We start from the raw sequence: 24,654 nt of genomic DNA, 5'->3' as shown, positions 1-24,654 counted from the left end.
ATCTCTTTCTCAAGGTGTGTTCAGGTAAACACATCCAGAAGTTGGCACCAAGGGGGATTTCAGCAGTCCAGAGTACCTACTAGTCTGTTTGTCCAGTCTTCTGAGGAGTAAGTCATAGGGATTCATAGTTTTGTGAAACAGGCAGAACAGGAACATGAACTCAGGTCTCTCACATGCGGCTGCTTTAATCACAAGCCACTGGAAACCAGGCAATCTTGTGCTATGTCCCTCCACCCAGTTCCCACTGGGCAGGAAAAATTTAGGTCAGAAGGGATATCAGGAGGTCATCTGGTCCAAGCCCTGTTTGAAGCAGGGCCAATTTCAAAGATGTATCTGAGTAACGTCACATTTTGGAATAAACAACTGAGAAAGGGTCACACCTTGGATCCCAAATGAGAGGGTGGCTAGCATGTACATAACTCCAGGTCTTTTTTGTAACATTCACTTCCAAGCTGTTGCAAGCAGTGTCGGCTTTTGCTTTCAGAGGGTCCCTTCCTCAGATTTCTTTTTTTTTTTATTTTTTCCCAAAGGAATGTGGATGCTCAATTTTTGCCTGAATGCCAAATGCACACTGAGTTTTGAGGCCCCAAGAAGGTGACCCTGAGCTGCTTAGCACCCTGGCTCCTCTGTAAGTGCTGCAGAACTCTGAGGCACCTTTATCATGACAGGCATTTGTCTGCAAACCACCCAAGATGTCAAATGTGCCCCCGTAAAAGGAGGATTGCCAGATAAAGTCATCAGCCAAAGGACAGATCAGAATCAGTGGATCTGGCATCAGAGTTCTAACATTGCTTTTACCTCTGAACGTCCCCTGTTTAAGTTCAAACCCATTACCCCTTGTCCTACCACTACAATCACTGAAGAGTCCCTTTGCACCTTTCTTGTAGACACCCTTTAGGTATTATTTGAATAAAGAAAATGCAAAACAGCATATGAGTGAAGATGATTACTGTAGAAAAACTGTAGGTACAGCAGAAGAAAGTATGACTCAATACCAGTCACCCGAACACATGACAAAGATGTGATGTGGTAGAGAGCTGTGGGGGAAAAGCTGTGGACTAACCAGCCTGCTCACAAGTTGACAAAAAATCTGGATAAAGGAAGAGAAAATGAACAAATAAAACCATGTGAACATTAGAATAGTAGCTATGCAGTTAATTCATTACAATTGGTTATGAACAAAAGATAAGAAGTTTCTAAATTTCCCGTAAACTTTTTTTTTCAGTCATGGAGTCCAAGCAACACTGAAATGGTTGGTGACAAGGGGTAGTGATTTACCAATCAGTTATAGCTACAGCTAGACACAGCTTAAACCCTAAGCTGAATCAAACTGTGCTTTATAGTGTAATGTCAGATGAGTCAGTTGACCATCTTGTTTCACAATGCCACCTGGATGCCTGAAAATCTGAGATGATTTAATATTAAAAAAAAACAACAAAAAACCCCCCAGTATTCAGAAATATTTGATGTGTCTGATCATTACAAACTAATTAATAAGAAAAGCTGGTCTAGTAGCAAAAAGACTGTTTTCACTAAAGGAATGATGATAAATGTTGAAGTTTTGGAGTGGCTGAGGTGAATGTGATGGTCAGAGAGCTCATCCATGCTCTGCTGACAAGCAGCCGCAGGAATCCATCAGTCTTGTGCCAAAAATAAGTATGTTTTGATCTCTTCAGTGAACAGACCATGTGAACCATGGCAGAACCAGATATTCAAGCTTGTCTGCTTCCTGGGAAACCAAACATCATCTCTTTGACCCGAGCATTTCCTCTCCCTGTGGGAGAGGCCAGGCTGGGTGCATGAACAAGTGCTTGGGTGGAGAGGAGAGGAGGGTCCCGGTTGGAGAGCTGCTTTATCCTGTCTGTGCTCTCGATACTTGCCACCCTCTCCAAACGCTCCCGTAATACAAGAATGTTGGAACGCAGTTTCTCACTGTTTGCTTCTTCCTTCACCCTGGGGTGTGGGTTGAAACAAGCACCTGGGCCAATCCCCAAAACAGAGATCCCCAAAATTTCATGTTTGCCCTTTGCAGCATTTTCAGTGTATTCACGTCTGAATAAATGGCAAAATCTTACATCCGTGGGTAAGAGTTGTTAAGAAATGCTCTCGAACTAGTGAACCAGCAAGTGACCAGCACCCAAATAATTTTGTATCAATGGAGAGAAGAGGTGCACTTGAAACACAAACCTCAGGATTTCTGTCCACATGATGACAGCAGTGTGCTGGCAAACCTTTTACAACATTTTTCACTCTTTCCCCAGCCCCTCTGCAGCTGAACAGAAAAGACAGCAAGACCCTTTGTGTACTGGAGCTGGACACCTGAGGAACACCCCTGCCTCATGCAACAGGCTCTCCCATAACACCTCAAGCCACAGAGCAACTTGAAAGTGACCGCATGGTCAGAGGAGGAAGAACCAAAGACAAGGAGGACCTTCAGGAAACCCTGGTAACTGGAAAGGCTCTCGCTTTGGTAGCTCTTTTGTTACCAAACCCTAAGGACAAACAGTTCAATCTTACCTTTTAAATGATGTAAAACTTGTACATGACCTTTCCACAGAATTTCCTCATTTCTTCTTAAAAGATACATGACACATACACTTGAATCACATTTATTAAAAAAACAAAAACAAAAACAAAAAACCAAACAAACAAAACCCCAAACCTTTCTGAACAAGCAGCTTTGGGTTTGTTTTTTTTTTTAGAATGAAATAATTTCTAACAAGCATTATGTCAGCACATCAAACTAATACCCGTGTTTATAAGCAACAGCCAGCAATAACATCACTCATCTGAGATGTTTCCTTCTGTCTGCTAACAATAATATAAAGAAAAGTGAAATGATGTTCTATGATACAAACAAAAAAAATACCCTAGAACAGAAAGCCTATGTACTTAATTACTTTCTGCCACTGTGCATTCAATCAAATCTTCTATCAGAGTTGACAAGGCCAGCTTTGCACCTTCCTGTTGTTTTGTCATAAAAACAGGATGTCATTCCACCGGGGAAAATAATCGTCAACAATAAAGAGATGGTTTCTTTGACATTTGCTAACATCTTGCTGAAAAGAATTCCTGTAGTATGGATCACTTTACCCCACTGAGTAGTAGAAGCAACTGGGAACTAAGCTGTAAAGCATGATGCCTGCCATTGTGCCAAACATGAAAATGCAGTACCTACTTTCCCCAAAGCTTAGAGAAAGACAGAGGCCCTGCTAGGCAAAAGACACATGCACATACTCGCCCTCTCTGCCTTGAATTCATGCTGTAGTGTAACAAATAGCTGTTCACAGACACTTGAATTCATGGGGGGGGGGGGGAGGAAAAGGGAAAAATAGTGCTAAGATGGAGATGGACAAATCTGCAGCACCAGCATAATGTTTAGACTGGTTCAGAAAGATAATCCTGAAAGTCCAGTTATAATGAAAGCCCAGTGGCAGTTCCATTGTATACCCATAAAGATATAGAGCGCTTTTGATTAAATTACTCTGTGGCATGTGTTCATGTCTGAAGGATAAATATGCCTTAGGGGCAGAGGGAGAAGGAACCTCAGTCAGATTCCCTGACCCAACTCTCATTTTCTAGCATTGTACATAATGCATTCCCAAACAAAAGACAGGGTTTTTTTTCAGGATCTTGAATTGTCTTAAGTTCATGTGAAAACCATTGCGCATTAGACCACAAAGCACATGGTTAGTAGTTTGTCAATGGTTATCTGATAACATATGACAACTTACAGTGATTGTCTACAGAGCCAAACACTTCCAGTGTCATCAAAATTAGTAGCTGAGGTTTTATTTGACATGCAAATAGAGAAGCATGATGAAATTTAAGAAGAAAGGTATTGCAATTTTTTTAAAAGAATATTCAGGCAGATGCAAGAAGAATCTCTGAATGTGTTTCATCTTTCCATTTTTTGAATCAACAGCATGACCGTATAATGCATTATACATGGGCTTCCTGAGTCTACACAAGAATAACTTAAACAACTAAGATATTATGTCTTACTGTCTCTAGTACAGTACCAGTTGAGCTGAGTCAGCTGGTGCTTAGAAGGAGCAAGAGAGATGATACACCTTCCTTCACCACCTCTGTTGTGGTTTTGGAGCCTTCATGATTTCTACCTATAACAGCATCCCTTATTTCCAACCCACTGAATCATTCTTTGTGCCTGACTGGAAGAAGCAGCTATAACTGCAGGAAGACCATAGCAATGGTATCCCCTCCCATTCCAGGTGCAAAGTAGGAGTTGCTTTTATTCTAATACAAATGCTGAAGCTGCACATTTAACCTTGCCTTTTGTTTTCCATCTTCTTTTTCAACTTGCTGCTTTTTCAGGGACAGCCTCTGTACTTAAAACAATTGCCTCATTAGCAAAGGCTAAGTACAGCTGTATTTCCTTTAGCTCTTAAAGTCCCACCTTTTCCAGTGAACTTTTTTGCTCAGCTAACCTTAAATAATCTTAAATAGCTGCTGCTTCTATGTACTGCTTTGTCTACATTAAACTAAATCTTGCAGATACTGGCTCACAAAAGAACAGCATTTACTGTAACACAAGCAGGGCTGGACCATGTGCCAGGTGTCTCCATTTAAGCTTCATGTATGTTAAACTGTCACGTGTTGCATACATCACTGTAGATTAATAACAAAAAAAGTGTTTCCATTATTCCTTTCAAGTCATGCTATTGAAAGCTCAAGTCAATTATTTTTCAAAGAACTACCCATTTATATGTATTTATTGTATATGCCTGTGGTGTGCAGAAAGCTAATTCAAGGTTAGTAAAAATTAAAATTAAGCGTGGAACTTAATTACAATGGAATAGAATAAGCGTCAATAGTAATACGTGCATTAAAATGCACCATCAATAGCTGCGTGTATTTAAGCACTCATAAACAGCATCCTATATTTGTTGTAGCTGCATATGGGTTTACCACCTAAGCAAATTCACAGTATGTGTGAATTCACGGTGAACTGTTTCAGAGTGCAGTGATTAATGCCAGTAGATAATTGCACAGCAGAAATGGCAATACAGGCATTGTCCATGTAGGCACTGGGGAGAAAGGGAAAAAAAAGATCGCAACGATCAGTACTCTTTCAGAGCCAAATCAGATTAATTCAGAAGGGAAATTTAAATTGTTATCTCTTATTTATGATTTAGATACAGAGCTCACAAACTGAATGAATGTTTATCCTTGGAATTCATTCTGCTCAATACTCTGCTTTTCATAAATCCCACTGCTTGTCTTCATTCATGAACTATCCCATTGTAAATCAGATGACACTTGACAGGGTATTTTTGTATTTCCTCTTTCTAGCAAAACAGCATCAATTGCCAAAGATCGCCAAGACAATATGAGAATGTACATAAGTGAGAGCGAGCGTATCTGCAGAAAATGCAGTCAACCGCTTCTATTGTTATTGCAAGCACATGAAGAGACAGACCTGCATTTCACTTAACCCATTTACACTCCATTTTATATTTGCAAAGTTGAGCTGATGGGTGCAGATGGCTGCAGGGCGATTTGTAGCTGGGAGCACAAGCAAGGGTCAGGAGCTCTGGGTTCTGCACCTGCATCTTCTACCAGGACTGGCAGCAACTTCCCTACACTCAGTGTTTTCATACCTCTATTTAAAATTGGCAAAATATATTGCCTCATCTTTGCAAAGCTTTTTGTATTTTTAATTAAACATGAATCAATATATGTTTAAAATAGTACTATACTGGCAATTTTGCATTGATTAAAGTAGCAGTAAAAAGTAAAATTCCTCTGATTTTACCCTTCTTGATCTGCTACATGGGTAGAAACCAGCATAAAATAAAGTCAGCCAAGGATCAAATCATCATGTTACTAACTCAGGTGGTCCCACTTTCTAATGGGTTGAAAATACCCCACCATACAGCCTGAACAATTTCAAGTTATGGTACAAAAAGATTTTAAAGTTTTACCAGGAGATGGAAAAAAATGAATTGAGCGTAGCTTGGTTTTCCCCAGGACATTTTTGCCTATTGCCAACTACCAATCAGTTTCACTTGTACCTATCAAAAGAAGCCATCAGGATACACAGAGGGTTTGGAAGTTCCTGTACCTGGTAATAAGCCCTTAATAGATAAATCCAGATGTGCCCTCCACCTCTGTGAGGCAGTTTGGTAGGGAAAACCAAAGCGAATAACTACAGTGTCGTGTCAGAGGCAGAGTCCTCAATAAAGTACTGATCCATGAGAACGAGTTCAATGGGAGCTGTTGTGAACTGCTTAACTCTGAACTTACCCAAGAGCAGCTTGGGAGCATCATGGTGAGCACAGAAGCCCCCACGTTTTGAACTGATGTCTCTTCCTTAGCAACGTCAGTCACTCTTGGACTTCCCAGAGGAAGATGACTCCCAGCACTCTCCAAGGAGGGCAAAAAACCCTTGAAAATTGCATCTTTATCATCATATCAGCTTCCCCACGGCTCTCCCAGAGACCAGACTTTGTGACTGTAAAACAGTGCTGCCGCAAGCATGACCCCAAGCATAGCCAGAGGCTGTCCGTCAGATCTCCAGCAACAGGAGGCACTTAAAACAGATGCATATGGACATTTGCAGACAGACTGTCAACATCAGGGTGCCAGGAGGCTGCAAGGAAGCCCTGCACATGGGAGGAGGTTGGACATGGAAGATGCAAGTCTTACAGCCATTCTTGCTTCTTCCTGTGATCGCTGTACTTATACACTGCTGATGCCTGTTGTCAGAGCATGTGTGTTTGCAGTAGTAACAGTAATAAAACCCCTCAGTACCAACAAAGATGATTAGGAGAAAAAGGGAAGGGTCTGTTATCAGTCTTGTCATCTCTCTGCTGAGCATTACCCGCATTTTTGTGAGCAGCACAGGGTTGTAACTACAGTCCACACTAGTAAGAGTTACTGTACACTGATGTATCAGAAAGAAAACCAAACCCTTTATCATCAGAGCAGACTCATGGGTTTTTTTCTTCCGTGATGAAACAGAGATTTTGTGTAGCTCACATTATAAAGCTAATTTTTAAGTTATTTATTCTAACACTTTCTTTTCAGAGTCTTGGAAATCTTCTGCAATGAGTAGTCAGCAAGAGCGAAGCTTGTAAGTTTTTGTTTTACTGAAATCAGGTTTGCATTGGAGACCAAAGCTGAAGGAGATTAGTTTTGGGAAGTACTTTGTGTATGCAGCTGAAACATGTGAAGAGCTAGGTTTGTAGTAAGTGCTTGGGTCCAGTTGCAAGCTGATTTGTAAGAGAGGATCTGGATCTGCTATAGGGAACAGTATCAAAAAGGAAGGAAGGTCGTGCACTTGCTACATCCCTTCTGCCAAAGTACACTCAGTTCCTTCCTTAGGCTGCCTTCATTCTATCCACATAAGAGCAGGGAATATTTGTGTAGCATTCACTGAATATGCATTTAGATGGCTTAGATTTATTTCATTCTTTCCTGATACATTCAGAAATTAGCCTACCAGTCAAGAGAGGATCATGTCAGCCCTAACCATAGATGTTATCATCTAAGCATGTGATAAACCAAAAATTCCCTTAATACAGTTCTTTCAGTAGCACAGTATTCAGTGTTGAAAAGTGTAAGAATAATCACCCTGAGCCTGGCTGCATTGCTGGATACAAGTGAGCAGGGCACCTGGGTATCTGCACAAAAGAAGCTTCAAATCCTTTTTATGTCCTGTAGGTCTAGGTCGACTTCCCAGGTCCACACTTTTCAAGTAGCTGTCACAGCACTGACTGGGTCCAAATGGTGAGGGGCATTTCAAATTTACATCTCCCCCACTCTCCTCTGAAAGGTCAAAGCGGAAGAAATAGTGCAGTGACACCACGACGTATGGCAGTGTCTGCAAGATACAAAGGAGATTTTGCTTCTTGTTCTACATGGACAAACACCAAATACCTTAAAAATGCTCATCCCCCGTCTGAGCTGTCAAAGCTCACTGATGAATAGGGTCGCATGACAATATTAAAAATGTATTTGCCAGATAACACCCAGGGACAGTAAAATGTTTCAACTAGGGAACATAGTTAAATCATCCTTTCTGAACTGCAAAACATATTTCCAGATTTGTTATGATGTTCTGCTGTGGTTTAACCCAGGCAGTAGCTAAGTACTGCTTGCTTACTCCTCTCTCCCCACAGAGGGCTGGGGAGGAGAATTAGAAAAAGGTAAGACCCCGTGGGTTGAGGTAAGAACAGTTAATAATTGAGATAAAGAAAATACTGACATAATACTAAATGAAAAGAGAGAGAGGAATGAACCCCAACAAACAGCAGTGATTCACAATACAATTGCTCACCATCTGCTGACCAACACCCAGCCCAACTCGAGCAGTGATCTAGCCTTCTGGGTAATTCCTCCAGCTTATATACTGGCCATGACATGCTGTGGTATGGAATACCCCTTTGGCTAGTTTGGGTCAGGTGTCCTGTCTCTGCTTCCTCCTGGCTTCCAGTGCCCCTCCTCACTGGCAGAGCATGAGAGACTGAAAAGTCCTTGATCAGGGTAAGTGCTACTGAGCAACAACTAAAACACCGGTGTGTTACCAGCATTATTTCCAGACTAAAGCCAAACGCAGCCACTAGGAAGAAAATTAACTCTATCACAACCAAACCCAGGATATTACTCTAGTTCCCAAGGCATATCTAGAAAAGATCCTGTGTTAGCTAAAGTCATCTTGCATGATACTTTTTCCTAAGTACTGCTGACTTTTGAGTTCAGATAATCAGTTCTTACAAGTTTTTATTGACACAGTAGATGACTCCACCTTTCTGATAACCATTTTAGGTATAATAGGAAACACCATTTAATCCTTCACATATTGAAGGATAAAATATTACATCTGATATTTAAATTCACTTGTTAAAAGGCATTATTATAAATACTTCACATGAATTCTCATAGTTTACTAGATTAGGTGTTAAAATCACGTCTGAAATGTCTACATTAAACTAGCTTTTGCTGAAGATTTATCTTCTCTTTTAAAAAGATATCCAGATCTAGGGATGTGAAATAAAGGGAAAATCCTTCTTTTTCTCCAGACATTTTTATTCCAATAACTAGTTATTCTTACAAGTAAATATTAAAATTCATAATTAGCTTTCCTGATTACTCAGAATAATTTGACCCTTATGCTATTAATTTTTCACATTGCTTCTAATAAGCAACTGGAAGGGGAATCAATCTATGTTTTATGCAGAAGGAGGGGGATAGAAATGAGAAAACCCCAGGAATAAAACAGACACACCACCAAATGGCAGAATTTTCACAATGTAAAAATGTAGAGAGCTCCACTGAGCTCACTGTTGTACCAATTAAGGCTAGTTAATAACCATATTTTATTTTTAATGCTTGAATCTTTCTATGTTAACTTATTCAAGTTTCTACAATTACCCATCAACAGAAAAAATACCTGAGCAGAGCCTAAAAAACAGGCTTGCAGAGAGGATCTCCCAAGAATCATTTGAGTTCACTCCGTGCTGAAGTTTTATATTTAGATCCACAATGGACTCTTGTCCCAATATACAGAATATGGATGATCACACAGCATACATTCATAGCCATAATTCAAGTCAGCTTACAGAGCTCTGAAAATGCAAATTAAATCTTGAGAGATGCAGCTTCACATGTTTGAAATCTTGTACTATTGAACAGTAATTCACACTCTCCAACTGTCCTATATAATTAAGTCATATGGCACTGAAGAATTTGAAGGCTTTTAACATTTACCTCCCTACAGCAAGAAGCTAAGGGAGGAGTGGGGAAGGGATCAGCAGCTTTGTCACTTAAGGTATCTTTGATAATTAATGGTTGGATATTCTCCAGCTTGAGCAGTCTTTCACATTAAGAGAAAAAAGAAAAAAAACATGGGTTTATTTCACAGGTTTCTGTCTGCATATGTGCTTGTCATCAGAGGCATGGTTTAGTATGTGTTGCTAGAACACAGGCAAACGCATCACAGTTTCAAAGTGGGAATAACATTTTTAGCAGGAGCATCAGCAGTAGTTATAAAGCTGTCTATTATTCCTGATGTGGCCTGCCTTTTCAAAATGAGCAGAAAGTGGCAAGTTCAGTCCCACTGAGCTAGGAGCATATTCGATTTTGGCATCTTAGTGTGACATGGAAGAGCAGAAAAGTTAAGGTACTTTCATATCAATTCAGAGATAAGTCCAGGTTTAGTAAAAGCGGTTACTTTCTAGCACTCATTCCCATTTTATTTTTGGTGGCTACAGGAAAGAATATATTTTCCCATATTGGTTTAACAGATCATTAGCACAGGCAGATGCTTGATACTCAGTTTTATGAGCCGTTTGTCACCTGAAACAAGGAGCGTGATTTTTAGAGCCAGTATTTTCAACATGCCCAGCCACCTGCTAGGAAAGTCTTATGGTTCCCACTTAGCTTCTACCTAAACTCTCTCCCAGCCTCTGGAAGGGCAATCTGGCAGCAAGGGAAATATGTCTCTCTAATTCTCATTCCCTGTGTCCTACAAAGAGGCTGAAACATGACCTTGTGACACTGGTAACCCCTTGGATTCATGTGGCAGGCCCTTAATTTCAAAAACCTGAAAGTAATTATTCCCTAGGTATCTCTCTCATGATATATTGATTTATTTTTTTGTTTCCGACTGTGTATCCGCACGCTTCAAATGAAAACAGTAAAACAAACGGTCTTTTTTTAACTCTCTCGGGTTTTTTTCTAAATGAAGTTGACATTTCCTGAAATTCACCTTAAAACAATGGGACCAAATAATTATACCAACATGTACATATTTAATTATGTAGAAAGCACAAACATCATACATCTGATAGGCTGAAGAAACACTTCAGTGGAAAGCTGACTGTAGCACAACAAGGAGAAGCAGATGATCTCACATACAGTATATGTTGCCTAGAACTTACAGACTAGTTTGTATTTTCTTAAGGAGATCAGAAGCTGAAACTGAAATAACTGGAAACACAAGTCCCAGCTTGCCTGCCTAGTGTGATCTAGCATACCCCTACCTTTAGGCATCAATGACAAGGCAGCTGCTACAGCACAGCAATGCAGTAATTCTGAGGTCTGAGAAGTGTTTGACAGAATATAGGAAGATACTCACTACAACACTTTATTTTCTGACTTTTTTTCACACTGGGCTGAATATATGTACATTTCATTCACTTAATTTTGAGGAATAAAAAGTTTCATGACCTAAGCCCATCTATCTTCAAAACAGTTTTAAAAGCTGGAAGCATTGCACATCCGAAATAACAGTAAGAGGAAAGTTTTTAAAAGAGCTAGTGAACATCCTTTTGTCATCAGTTTTCTGCAAACATGTCTGCAGACAGCAATACACATCCTTTAGCTTAGACTTCATTAGCCACTGCATCACCATGGGGAGGGAGGACAAGTTGGAGGTGGAGTTGGGAAAGGAAATTCATCAAGACCCTGAATGCTACGATAACTCTTCTGCAGGAAGGAGTCATGGATTAGGTAAAGAGATCCTGGGGCACAGAGCCTTCCTTGAACATCATATATAGTGATAGATGGAGTATGAGGATCTATATGTATACACATTCTACATGACAAGCATATATTGTATAGGTATATGACTCAACTGAAGAACAGCAATCTTTTAATTCCTTTGGATTATGGGGTATGAGACCAGTCAAAATACCTGTAATCCGAAACATGTGAATTCACAACTACTTTGTCTTGTGAATATTTGATTAAGAAGTGCTTTGAGTAGAGTGGCTGCATAGACACAAAGCACTTCTTTTTCTATATCTAGCCTTTTGAATCTACAATATCTATATTAACAATATTAACTTCACAGGAAAGACTTTGTAATTGCTTCTGCAGGGAAAGGAGCTTAGGCTGTTCTTAGTGCACAGCTGTTCTCTAAGATGGCTTGCCAATACCTAGATTTATCTGTTGCAATTCAAAAGCAGTTTATAGAGATAAAATGTTAAGGGGCAACACTTTTCACTGTATCTTTTCTTCTGGTTTTCTTATGTATTCTCATTTTAGTCCCCTTAGATAAGAACACATTTCAATTTCACATTCCCTTAATTAGCTATTATGGATCAAGTCGAGACTATAGTGTGAAATTTCGCATCTCCCCGGCATACCAATTTGACAGTTAGGCAAAATATAAGCACAAACCCGGATGGCAGCTACACAAACACTCAAAACTGAGAACAGTTTTATACATATAAAAAATACAAATGCATCTTTAAGGAAGGGTGACTATTTGCTATTTTCTTTAGTCATTTTGGTGCAGTTACAACCCAGTCCATGCAAAAGCAGGGAACCCACCACCTCTTTCATGCTTCCTCTCTGCTTGACTAAAGGAGCTATTTTCTGTTCATTGCTATTCTTCAGCCCTTATGGGTGTGTAAGGAATACTCTGAAAGAAGCAAGGTAAAGTGCTTGGCTGCTTGTAGTTGTACTCGCTGAACACTTCTCAGGTCTCTTACATCTCTTGGGCCTTGCTTACAGAGGGCAAAGGAACATGTAGGCAAAACCAAGGTCTACTCTGACTAGCCCATCACACAGAGGGTACCTTTCCTGCACACCAGTTAAGAAGCAATGAAGAAAAGCAAGATCTCCTTCAGCTGGCATATACTATTAATAGAAGTCTCACAGTGTAGCAATGTGTTGTTGGTAATGATGATAATCAAAACATTATAGCCCTTTGAAAAAACAATAGTAAAACTCAATTTCCATTAAAAACAATACAGACATACAAACAAAAAAAATCTTTATATCAACTGCAATTAAGCTGATCTCATGATTTTTTCCAGACATCACAAACTGGAAAAAAGGTGCCGTATTTCTTCCAGGCATGGTCCTTCTGTTTCCTTGCACCTGCGATTTGTTATGGCTCTTAACTAGCACTATGGATGCTAGAGCCAGTCCATTTAGCCAGACCTTTTCTCCACAATATAACTGGAAGGAATAGTACAGCTACACCTGCTGAGAAAAAGAAAGAAAAATAGTAAGCCTTTCCTGTCATCATTTGGTCAGGCCACTGTAGCTTTTAAGGGATAAAATAGAAACTCCCTTATGAGTTAACCCTAAAGCAAGCCCCAAAGTCTTCTTATCACCTGAAGCAGGATCCTATTTAAATCTCACAGCTGAACTGGTTCACAGCACTTATTTTATTACAGAGCAGGGCTAGATGCTGAGCTGTGGCCATTTTTAACTTCTTTCAGGAGCAAAATGGTATTTTTTGACCTGAAGTTGAATTTAACAAGTACGTTTGCTGTAAAATAGAAGAGGAGGAGAAGTTTTTTGAAAAACATATAAGTTTTCAGGCCATTTATAATGGATAGAATATGTTCATTTCATTCACAAAAGATGGTTAAATAAAAGATGAAAGTGAAAGTCTTTATCCTGCATAGAAGAAATGTTTGATGTTGGACAGCACTTTTATTCTTATTTTTTGCCTGGAGTTTTGAACAAGTGCCTTCATGAATGCTAAGATCACAATAGGAATCAGTGAGGGAAAGGAATCTGGTATTACAGAAAGTTGTAGGGGTGAGGGCTGGCATCTCATCACTCTAATACCTGGGTGCATTGCAATAATTAATTAATTTTCATTGCACTCTGTGAGATAAGGGGTGATAGCATCTGTATTATACAGCAAAGAAACTGAAGCACGGACACTTTCACTGTAGAGGTCTCATTTGATCGACATAGCACATGGTTTTTCAGAGCACACAGTGTTATACAGCACTTACTAAGGTTAAAGCTCAGCCTTTACACCCTAGTTTCTCTAAAAAATATAAGTAAACCACAATCAATCAGCTCTTGTTCAGAACATTCTCATGCCACAGTATGAATTAATAGTTAATAGCAGAAGGGTTTGCCTTATTCTTAAAAAAAAGGAAGATTGTAAGAATCCCTCCGTAGATTTTATAACACCTGAGGTTATGAAGCACATAGTAAAACAAATCATTACATGAACAGAGAGAAAGTTTTGCAGATAAAATAATCTGTATGTCAATTAACATTGAGTGGTCTGTTCATACTGTCAGCTAGTCTTCATTTTCTGGGGTCTGTATCTGATGTTAATGATACAACAGGACCTAATTACTGCATAGTCAAGTGTGTACTAGAGAAACCCTACCTTTTTTCCCCATTTTTCAGCTTAAGACTCATGGCCATTCCCTGCTAATTGCATTGTATGGATTACTTAAGTGCCAACATAAGCTGCATGAAAAAGATAACACCGAACTGGGAGTGAAAAGGATCTGACCTTCTTAGTCAAGGTCACTAATAGTGTAATTATTCTGATAAGCGAGGCATAATGATCTCATGTGCTATCAAGACACCCTGGCTATTCAGTTCCATAAAAATACACTGCGTTTTCCAGTATATAGTCCATGTATGTGTTTTTAAAACATGTCTCATGGATTAAAGCTACCCATGCTGATCTGCCTGAACACAGGACTGTGTGCCAGCATGATGCACCAATGGAAAAAAGGTGTTGGAAAGGGTAGTTGCATGTAAGGCTGCCTTAGACATCCTTCCCACCGGACAAGCAAAAGCAGGAGGATCCAGGTCTGAATTTCTCTGCTCTGGGCAGGAACTTTTCTGCTCTCTCCCTCTCACAGAGCTCTGGGAGATTGGGGTTGTGAGTGGCACAGCAAAGGAGCCTCTGCCTCCGCTGCCAGAGAGCCCAGTGTCAGTGTATATGGTCCGGGAACACCATCAAACTTTCCAGAGAGGATGCAGTGGCAGCAGGACCAAGCTTCAGCTGCTGTGCTACTTCTCAGGACAGGAACGAAGCTGAGGGGGGGGACATCTCATGGGCCCCACCAGAAATCCTGGCTAAATCAATCCCCTTGCCTTTCATGGATTCTCACTACAGTGTCCCATCAGCTAGAGCTTGCAAACTTCCGCCAAAATAAAGTAACTAAAGAGAAATTGCCAGCTCTGTGCAACAGGCCCATGTTTGCAGACTCAGGTGAAAAGAGCCCATGTGGGTTTATTGTGGGGTGCAAATTTCATTGCTCTCACTTTCTCAGCAAACAGTGGGTTGAAAGAAAGCTCAGTCCACATTATAATCCCTGAATTAAAAAAAAAAAAGCCTGAATCTTTATTCACAAGCAAATCACTTACGCATGTGCAGTTGACAGGACAAAAAGCAAAGTTTCATTGAACTTCAGGCTGGCTGTACCTTTTTCATCCCCTAAGCTCTACAGATAAATGTCAACATATCCAGGAAAAACAGTGTTATGTCATGTGGCTTACTATAAAATCAAGGCAAAGGTTTTCAGCAAGTAGAAAACATACCTACCTCGTGACTAAACACTTAAGCAATGTAACACGAAGTATCACAATGATTGCAAGGACCCTTCTTTAACACAGGAGCAACCACCGTAGACTGTTCTGTTCCACTGCACTGGGACAGCTACCCCCATTGAACAAAAGCAGCTGGGGAAAGGGCTGGGCAGTGAGTGGAAATGCAGCCAGCCAGCATGCATAAAGCTTCATTAAGAATCAGCCCTCCGAAGGCATGGAAAGCCTCCAGCCAGAGCTGAAAGCAGACCTGTGCCTGTGTGGTGAAACAAGGCTGTAAAGGAATAATTCATTAGTATTAAGATTAAATTAATTTAATCCCAGTGAACAAAAGCAGTGATTCATGTACCTGAAGTTCTACCAAAGATCAGATGTCTTTTGGGCTCCTTTTGATGCTGAAGCAATGGCAGAATATGTATTTATTTGATGGGAACAATGTCTTTCTAGCCTCAGAAGAAAATACAGGGTTTCCCATTGCAGATAGGGGTTGGTGTTGGGACTGATCCTGTTCAACATCTTTGTTGGTGACACGGACAGTGGGATTGAGTGCGCCCTTGGCAAGTTTGCCGATGACACCAAGCTGTGTGGTTCGGTTGATACGCTGGAGGGAAGGAATGCCATCCAGAGGGACCTAGACACGCTTGTGAGGTGGGCTGATGCCAGCCTCATGAAGTTTAACCATGCCAAGTACAAGGTCCTACACCTGGGTCGGAGCAATCCCAGGCACAGCTACAGGCTGGGCAGAGAAGAGATTCAGAGCAGCCCTGCGGAGAAGGACTTGGGGGTGCTGGTCGATGAGAAAATGAACATGAGTTGGCTTCAGTGTGTGCTGGCAGCCCAGAAGGCCAACCGTATCCTGGCCTGCATCAAAAGGAGCGTGACCAGCAGGTCGAAGGAGGTGATCCTGCCCCTCTACTCTGCCCTCATGACACCGCAGAATTCTATGATTCTATACCAAATTTATATGCTTGTCTGTGACTTGTTGTGTGTATTTGCTGCTCAGTAATATATCACCTGCTCGGTAGACTCTGGACTGTGGTAAATATTTGTGTTGCCACACTGAATCTGCTGATCAGCACAACTTCTCACCTTTTGTTTGTTTTTAAGTGCAATATACCTCTAAGTAAGGCAACTAAGATTTAAGTAAATTAATCATAACAATCATCACACTGTAATGGAGTGTTTTTCTCTCTGTGCTTTTGCATTTATTTAATGATCTTACCAGCAAAGTCTACAGTTGCTCATGGTGTTATTACACATACACGGAAGTGCAAAAGATGCATAAAAACACACAAGTTGGTAGGCAGACAGTTACGATGGAGAGTAACAGACAACATACCTCTCTATTCCAGCATACCTCCTAAATAATATTTTTCTTCTGGTACAGATGGTTTTGCTCAATGTGAAACCACTGAGGCTGGTTGAAGAGCTGAGACTCCACAGCTCACAGATAACACTGGAGTGACATTTCTATCTTATTCCCAGATCTAGTTCATCAGGAGTGTGAGGCAAAAAAAGTCTAACAAGTTCTGTAAACAATGAGGTTTGGGCAAATAATCTCATCTCATCTCATCATAATTTTCACTTAACTGCAGTCTGAACAGACAAGATGGAACATGTTTTTTCCTCAGTGACTGAGCCACTTTAACCTTTGGCTACAGTTTACCAGCTATTCTTTTTGAGCCTGGATGATTTGTATTTTGACTTCAAAATAAAATACTGTCTCCTCTGATTCCACACAGGTGCATCCTTTCTTTTTTGCTTGCAGGTCAAGGAAGGTTCTAACTACACTCTACACGACAGAAGTCTCTGAATTGCTATGTAAGCTGTTAGGAAAATTAATGTATTCAAGTCTCCGCAAACCTCCTTCTTCCTTAATCCTCATTTCGGGGTTGGCAAATCTTCTTTTCCTTGGTGGCTCTACCTCTCCTGTGCAGTATGTATCTTTAATTACATTTTGCTATACATAATCCAATCCATCCAATGTCATGTATGTGACAACACAGAAAATTGCTTCATAGCTAGGATGACAGTTATGCTGAGGGAAAGCTGTCAGGAATACAAAGAAACACTGTGCTGTTTTCTGCATTTTGAAAGATTCAAGGGTCAGAGGTAAAAACAAAACAAAAAATCTGAACTGTTTTAGGTTTCATTAGTTTCACGTAGTTATGTTAATTTGATAATGAAAAAAAGCAGTAAAAAATACTTGAAATTTACTGTGAAACCTTCCTTAACATTATATTCCCTTGCTCTCTGGAACTGTACACGTCACTTTTCTCCTGCTCTGCTTCAGAGAGAAAGCTTTCCCTGAAAAAGAAATGCCTACTGCCATTGCCATGCGTTTGTACAGCTTATTTCACAAGGTCCACAGCAGCCAGCATCTTTCAATGGTATGGAAAAAAAATAAGCTAAAAAATGTTGCTTTAACAGGAAAAACACATTCCATAGGCTTTCCTGCAGCCATCATCCACTAGCACTAGTTTGAATATATGAGAAAACAAATGGCTTCTGAAGGCTGCAGCAGCAATTGAAGGAACTGCCTGGATTGGATAGGAAATCAAAACCAATGATGTACACTACATGACAGACCACTGCCTACGCAGGCTGAAGATGATATTTGAAAGTTACTTTTACAGCTGCTAAGATGATGAAGGACTGCTGTCCAGGTGAGACAACATTTCTGGAGTATCACTCAGGAACAAGGAGCACCTGGATTTATCTTGTCATTTGGCTCATGCTATAGCCTCCTCTGAGCAAGCCCAGGGTGCCTTGAGTTTGTGAGAGTGTATTTTGCCTTGCCTTGCAATAATTATATAACTACTGTACACAGCATCTAAACATCATTCCCTTTGGAGGTGTTGCAAGTTGGACAGGCAGAAAAATCAAGATACTCCTAATAACTAATAATTTTCAAAACTCTTAGCCAAAATGATTTCAAAAACAAACCTATGTTACAAGAGTGTTAACAGTACCAGGCATTTTCAGAGCTGCCTTGGGTCTTATATACCATTAAAACATTTGATGGGAGGGGCCTTAAATATGGTCCTCCTATTACACTCTCTGTTGCTGTATTTCTGCCCTAGACAATTAAGCCATAAATTTCCTTTTTTCCCCGTCTTCAAATTAAATTCTGCTCACATTAGTCTGCTCCATATGGTCATTAGCTGAGTTACATATCATATGCAGGATAATAAGATGGGATTTATTGTAGGCATCCCACAATTCCAGATGTGGCTGCATCATCATGGGTTGAAAAAGTCAGTTCCCCTCTTTGCCCCCACTTCATTCCTTGTCAGATATTGCTTCTGAGTAGCCAAGTAATATGCCAATGCAGTCTGACAGAGGGCACAGAAGAATGCACACCATAAATGCCAAATTAATAAACCTGGTGGTTTTCTCTGATGAAAAAACCTGTCAGCTTATATTTAGCTATGGAGAAGGAAATATAGCACAAGTGAACAATAGGTAGGGATGGGAGGATTACAAATTTTTCAGTTCTAAACATATTATCTTAAATAGACAAGTCTTTCTTCTCTCTTCATCTCTCCTTTTTTCCCCCCTGCAATCAGTTTACTCAACAATGAATACTCTGCTGCCTGCTGCAGCGTAATGAAAAAGAGCAGCTGTGTATCGATGTTTCCACAGTAATTGAAGAAAAAGGCAAATAGTGTTTATTTTTTTTTCCTTTCTGCAATCATGCTCTTCTGATATGAGTGGTGGGTTATAGGCATTCATTCCAGTGAATGTCAACAATGATATGGTGATTCAATTTTATCTTGTCACATCTGTTTAGAAATAGTACATAACCCTTAAAAAAATCTAGGTTATGATTGCTTATTAGCTGTGTCATGGTTTGTAGTACTCTCCAAAATCACAGAATAGTTAGGGTTGGAAAGGACCCCAAGATCACCTAGTTCCAACCCCCCTGCCATGGGCAGGGACACCTCCTGCTAGACCATGTTGCCCAAGGCTCTGTCCAACCTGGCCTTGAACACTGCCAGGGATGGAGAATTTACCACTTCTTTGGGCAACCTCTTCCACAGTAAGTTTTTCTTTATATGGTTGAGGTCTATTGACAGGATTATAGAAAAAAATAGTCTGATCCTGATGATATAATGTGTTGAATAGCACACTTCATTATAAAACTGAATTTACTAGGAATGAGAGCTGGAAGTATATTCCCCGTGACAACTAATGTCAGTGTGTTTATGAGCTCTCTGCATATTCTAGATTACCCTAATCTGAACAATGGATATCATTATTATCGAAACACCAGCTTCACAGTGTTTTCAAGTTTGGGGAGGGGGCTATTGTTTATTTTGTGCATCTTTTCCCTGCAGCATCCTTGCATTAAGGAGGTGAATGGGCAGTTGTTGCAGTGAAAACAAGAAAACCCCAGGGCTGATGAGTTTTTAAGTGTCTTCGGTCTGCATTTCCAGCTGTCAGTATGGAAACACTTAGAAGAGACAGAGCACAGCAGGGGGAAGGTTATCATGTTTCCTATTTCTTTTTTCAATTACGGAAATAATACACAGGATGACTCCTTGTCCTCTACAATCCACATATCCACAGATCAGGTAAATCTGCGTTTGCCAATACCTTCCTGGGAACGGGCTTCTGGAATGAGATGACAGCCAGAAATCAGTGTAACATTCTTACATCAGTTTAGGCATCCAATCTTTCCATGTTTACCACTAATACCTACCTCCAAGTTAATTTTTTGCTTCATATTTGTCAAAGCCTCTTGCAGGTTTTCCTGTGGTCAAGCTACAATCTAACATGTTTGTGAAGGTGAACTCCTGTGCCTGAAGAGTGTGGGTCTGCATAGAGGGGTGGCACAGGCTGGAGCCAAGGACTGCAGTCTGTGCCTTCTTACTTAGCTGTATAGCACCTTTCACATAGTTTTAATTTTTGGGGTCTTGCCATAAAAAAGTATTAATGAAAAGTATTAATGATGAAAAAATGCAGCAGAAAGTAAAGCAAGTGCTTTGGAATGGCTAAATTCTTTTTTCTTTTTTTTTTTTTACAGGAGTTAAAGGAGTCAGCATTCGCCTACTTGGTTTTTAGCCAGTAACGTGACCGAGAGCACTTCTCTGGATGAGCACAAAACTCAGAAATCTTTGGCAGTGATACATGCTTAAGCAGAAGATGCTGACACAGATCCAGCTGATACAGCTGTATACTTGTGGGGTGTTCTGCTATTTCAGAAGTGGGGGGTTGTTTTATCTCACTCTGTTGTGATTTGTTCCTCTCCAGCTACCAATTTTAGAGATTGAGAGGCTTTAACATGATGAGAGCTCCAAGGAAATAACAACAGAATTGCTTGTACCATTTCTTTTGGGACTACGTCTGTGTTTTCATTCTAATCCCAGTGTTTTGGTTGTGCAAATAGAGATTATGTGAAGGAATACAAATGATGTTAAGCTACGTAATTCCCTCCTTCCTGTGAGAGGGCAGACTGGCAGCACCTTGGCTGGAAATCTTTCAGATGTGGGAGATCAGGGGATGGTAAAAGGAGGTTTCTTTCGAGTGGCATAGGCAGGGCTTCCTTTTGGATTTGTGTCTGATCACTCAGGTTAACAGCAAAGAATCCTCAGCAGTGAAGGGAGCAGGGAGGCTACAGTTCTGCACCACGTGCGTTATGCAGCACCTATCACCAGTATTCAGTGAAAACGTATTAGAAGACAAAACCTCCACCATGCACTTATCAAAAAGGGTGTATGAAATATCAGGGTATAGGAAGGCAGAATATTGTACCTGCTTGTCGGTGTGGTGGCAGAGCTGAAGGAAGAGCGTAAGCTTTCTATCTGTGGCTCCATCAGTAGCAAAGCTGACAAGACCTTCCTGTCACACTGAAACTAATGGCAGCTTTACAGTTTTGCTTGAATGAGAAGCAGGGGTTTCACAGAAGTAACTTGTGCAGCAACTTGTAAGACACCACCAAACTTGGCATGCCAAAATTGGTGGCGAAATACTTGTGGATTTCTTCTTTCCCCCCTCCATCATAAATGCACCTCTTCTGTGCTGAATCTGATCTTTCCAGTTCTTGATTTATAATGTGAACTCCTTTTAAGTGGTCAAAATGAATGAAGCTCCCATTTTGTCAACAGTAGAAACAGCTTACTCCTGAGGCTGATGTGCTCTGGATTTCTCCTAGATGGGATAGGATGAAGACTGAGGGAGGTCTGCAGAGGAATGTGTCCAGGGCACACCTCACATCTTCTCCAAACTTTCAGAGCTGCCCAAATGTCCTGGGTTTAGCAGTGGCAGTCATTTTTCTCTTTCTTGGTAGTTGGTGCAGGGCTGTGTTTTGACTTTCAGCTGGGAACAGAGCTGAAAAACAATGATGTTTTGGTTTGGCCAAGGACTTTGTGGGCCTCATGCTCTTCCAGGGAGGAGGGGAGCCGGGAGGAAGCAGAGACAGGACACCTGACCCAAACTGACCAAAGAGGTATTCCATACCACAGCACGTCATGCCCAGGATGTAACTGGGAGTTAGCCGGAAGGACAGGGTGGACTGCAGGGTTGGAGGAGGTATCGGTCGGTGCTTGGTCGGGCTGGGGGGGGCAAGTTATCGGTCGCCTGGTGATGGGGTGTTGTATTCTCTTCCCTTGTTATTTCATTTATCATTACTATTATTGGTGGTAGCAGTAGTGATTTGTGTTATACCTTAGTTACTAAACTGTTCTTATCTCAACCCGTGGGAGTTGCATTCTTTTTGATTCTCCTCTCCGTCCCTCCAGGAGTAGGGGGAGGGCAAGAAGGGGGGGAGTGGGTAACAAGCTGTCTGGCTGTGGGTTAAACCACGACAGTTCTTTTTGGCGCCCAACGTGGGGCACGAGGGGTTGAGATAACGACAGATCTGACCGTCACAATGATGATTTATTGGATCTCAGAGCTTCAGAATGTTGTAACTTACTTAGAGCCGGTATTTGCTGTGTTAGTGTTTATCAAGTGTGGGGCTTGGGCTAAGGTTCTTGTCTCACTGTACTTTATGGCAATGACTTGTAATACGGGCGAGCTCCAGCAGCAGGGCGGGACGGACGTGGCCGTGGACTGGTCCCTGGCCGTCCGGCTGCTCCTCACCGTCCTGGCCCTCGCCCTCGCCTCCGTCTGCGTGAGGCTCTGGGGAGCCGAGGGGGGGCGGCCCCGGGAGCCGGCGGCTGCTGAAGCGGCCCGGGAGAGCGGCCCCGGGGACCAAGCGGGAGCGGGGCTGGAGGCCGGCAGGGAGCGGCTGCCGGTGGAGGAGGTCGGGGCGGTCGAGGAGCGGGAGGAGGCGGCTGCCGAGCAGCGGAAGAAGGCGGCGGAGGAGCCGAGCCCCGCAGAGGAGCCGAGCCCCGCGGCCGAGCCCAGCCCCGCGACGGCCGAGAGCATTCCCCGGAAGCCGCCCGCCGAGACCCAGGAGGATGCAGGAGACCCCGCAGCATTTCCCAGCAAGGCAGAGGAGGAAGAGCTGGACTCAGGAAAAGAGAAGTTGGTGGTGGGAGAGCCGGCAAGCACAGCAGCTACACCAGCCCCAGTGACAAGCACAGCAGTGCACCAGCCCCAGTGACAAGTACAGCAGCATCGTTTGAGAGTTCTGCAGGTTTTGGATGGCCTTTGGGTACCCTTGGGACCTGCCTGCTGATTGTGATGGTGTTCACTATGTTGGCACACATGCAGAGTGTGTTTTACCCACCACCATTGTGTCTGATCCCAAAATTTAAGCAGAGTCGGGTTTGGGTCTTATCTGGGGTTAGACAACAATATGGGAGGACCAAGAGGTTTTCCCCAAGGCTGGACAGCCATGAGTGGCAGGGCGTGTGGGACAGTATGGGCAAGTATCTAGTCCACTGGGCCCCTCCAGTGCTTTGGAAACATTGGAGATGGAAGGACAACGAATTATTTTGAACCTGATGGGACCATGACCCTTAAGGCCAACAGAGCAGAGATGCAACATCGAGATGGACTCATGATCAAGGGGTGGACCTAACAATGGACACTACTGCCCAGGTTATTCATGTGTGTGAACACTGCACACAGCCTCTCCTGCTCTGAAAGACTGTTACAAGAGATGGAGCCTGGCATCATGGACCAGATGGACTCAGCAGCTTTATAGGGACTGGGCCATGCACTACGATGAGAGTGCACTTAGATAAGAGTGAGGGTATATTGAAAATGTGGGATCTGAGCATGACGTGAATGGTATGGAATAAGGGGTGGATAATGTCCTGGGTTTAGCAGTGGCAGTCATTTTTCTCTTTCTTGGTAGCTGGTGCAGGGCTGTGTTTTGACTTTCAGCTGGGAACAAAGCTGAAAAACAATGATGTTTTGGTTTGGCCAAGGACTTTGTGGGCCTCATGCTCTGCCAGGGAGGAGGGGAGCCGGGAGGAAGCAGAGACAGGACACCTGACCCAAACTGACCAAAGAGGTATTCCATACCACAGCACGTCATGCCCAGGATGTAACTGGGAGTTAGCCGGAAGGACAGGGTGGACTGCAGGGTTGGAGGAGGTATCGGTCGGTGCTTGGTCGGGCTGGGGGGAGCAAGTTATCGGTCGCCTGGTGATGGGGTGTTGTATTCTCTTCCCTTGTTATTTCATTTATCATTACTATTATTGGTGGTAGCAGTAGTGATTTGTGTTATACCTTAGTTACTAAACTGTTCTTATCTCAACCCGTGGGAGTTGCATTCTTTCTGATTCTCCTCTCCGTCCCTCCAGGAGTAGGGGGAGGGCAAGAAAGGGGGGGGAGTGGGTAACAAGCTGTCTGGCTGTGGGTTAAACCACGACACCAAAGAACCACCATATCACAGGTGACTGGCCAAAACAGGCATGTAACATTGCTTCACAGAGAGCTGAATGGAAGGGACAGACCTGAAATGAGAGCTGGGAAAAAAAATAGAGCAGAAGGTAGAGAAAGGAAATGATTTATGGCTACCTAATAAAGCTAAGGGTGATAATAAAAGCCTGATTTAGTGGAATGGACATAACAGAAGAAGTAGGGAAAAGCAGGTCCACTGATAAATGAGGGGGATAATCAAATTAACAAGAATTTTATAATGGCAGGGTTAATAAACTGTTATAGCAGTCACCAGAAGAGAAAAACAGGTGAAGAGTTATGAGGGATTATGCATTAATGAAGACCTAGATAATAGGGAAGAAACAGTTCAGTGAAGTAATGCAATAATGTTGTGGAATTTTTAGAAGACAGTTTAGTTAAGAGGTGAGATTAATAAAAAGCTGTTGAATTCTCCATCATTTTTCAAAACCAAGCTACAAAGTGTTCAGGAAAGCCAAGAAAATTGCTGACATAAAAGGGCTCAATTCAAGGGCTGATGGAGATAACAGTGTCCATTAATAGTGAGACACCATTACCACGTCT

The sequence above is a fragment of the Neopsephotus bourkii genome, unplaced genomic scaffold (assembly GCF_033783945.1).
Source record: "Neopsephotus bourkii isolate Nb327-2 ecotype Australia unplaced genomic scaffold, CSIRO-AGI_Nbou_v1 NB_168, whole genome shotgun sequence".
In the NCBI taxonomy this organism is placed as follows: Eukaryota; Metazoa; Chordata; class Aves; order Psittaciformes; family Psittacidae; genus Neopsephotus; species Neopsephotus bourkii.
Note: the sequence above shows the minus strand (reverse complement) of the source record.